The following is a 1,786-nucleotide window of genomic DNA, read 5'->3' on the forward strand; positions in this document are numbered from 1 at the left end:
TCTGGTCCTGACTCTAAGCCTCCCCATGTGTCTGGTCCTGACTCTAAGCCTCCCCATGTGTCTGGTCCTGACTCTAAGCCTCCCCATGTGTCTGGTCCTGACTCTAAGCCTCCCCATGTGTCTGGTCCTGACTCTAAGCCTCCCCATGTGTCTGGTCCTGACTCTAAGCCTCCCCATGTGTCTGGTCCTGACTCTAAGCCTCCCCATGTGTCTTGGTCCTGACTCTAAGCCTCCCCATGTGTCTGGTCCTGACTCTAAGCCTCCCCATGTGTCTGGTCCTGACTCTAAGCCACCCCATGTGTCTGGTCCTGACTCTAAGCCTCCCCATGTGTCTTGGTCCTGACTCTAAGCCTCCCCATGTGTCTGGGTCCTGACTCTAAGCCTCTCCATGTGTCTTGGTCCTCCTTGGCTCTAGGGCTTGAGGGACCGTTAACAGTTCAGTGCCAGAGGACCTCAGGGACCTCAGCGTATATCTTACAAACATGTCTGTATGTATTCAGGTGCGTGACTATGGAGGGATTTATAAACGAATAGAAAAATCGTAAAATCTATTCTAAAACGGAGTGTAAGTATATCCATAGGCATACCCGTCTGAGTGAATAGTTACAAATTATCTGAATTATATTTCCCTGAACCTGACCCTAACCCTAACCTTACACTGAATAACCTAACCCTAACCATCCCTAACCCTAACCCTAACCCTAGCTATTCAGTGGAGTTGGGGAAACAAATTATGCGACGTCTGTTTTGTCTGTGTTTGAGTTTTATTCCATTGTAAATTATGAGAGGCAAAGATGAACATGGATCCTTGCTTTCAAAGGAAGGGATCACATCACAAAATAATATTAGCAAAATTGAGATTTTATACTTTACTTAGTATAAATAAAGTATATCCCAGTGCCATTGTATATTCTCGTAGAATGGCAAGTTATGACAATATAGCACCTTTTTTTTGTCTATATGACCAATGTAGTGAACTCAACTTTATACATATAAGTTAAGGTCAAAAGTACTAAACCTGTGGCATACTGCAGGTATTTCTATATTCCACAGTTCTTTAGTGAGTTGCCATTTTGATTTGGGATGGTGCAATACTAAAGGGCTATGCCAGATGCCAATACCACATGTCAACATTGCCTTTGTAGAAATACAGAAGATGAGCCAATCAGCTGTTCCCTGGGTGTGGCTACTGGAAACACAGGTAACCTATCAACTCAAAGGGCTGGGTGAAGGTCCAATCTAAGAGCACACAGCAACTTGTAGATAACTTACTGTATGCTATTTGATCCCATCTATTGACAACACATAGGGAGTATCTGGTTCACTCCACATCACACGTGGATCAGACATGCAGTAGGCATCTATGGTAGGATCAACAAGAGTAAAAGAGTGCAATAGGCAGTAAAAACAAGAGTAGCCAAACAGTGTAGCTGTGTTCATTTCCCTTGTGCAACTGTGCAACTAGACAATAAACACTAAACTATTGAACAGTGTCTTTGAATCAAAATGTATATTTAATTTGATCTAGTTTCTTCTTGATTCATGATGAGAAACTGTTTATCCATGGCTATTGTGAATCCTAGTAAGAACATTTAAGTGTCCAAGGACATTTTATTTCTTTCTTTGCCTAATCTGTCACTGGCACTGATCCAGAGCTGTCTCTGTACAAACAGTCTGTACTGTATAATATGACTGAAATGTGTTCTGCTAATTAATTTGGCAAGTATGATAAGATCAAACATGATGAGCCAACATGTATTTTGGATGAAGCTGATTTGAGGAAAGC

The sequence above is a fragment of the Nansenia antarctica genome (assembly GCF_963989245.1).
Source record: "Nansenia antarctica genome assembly, chromosome: 8".
Classification (NCBI taxonomy): Eukaryota; Metazoa; Chordata; class Actinopteri; order Argentiniformes; family Microstomatidae; genus Nansenia; species Nansenia antarctica.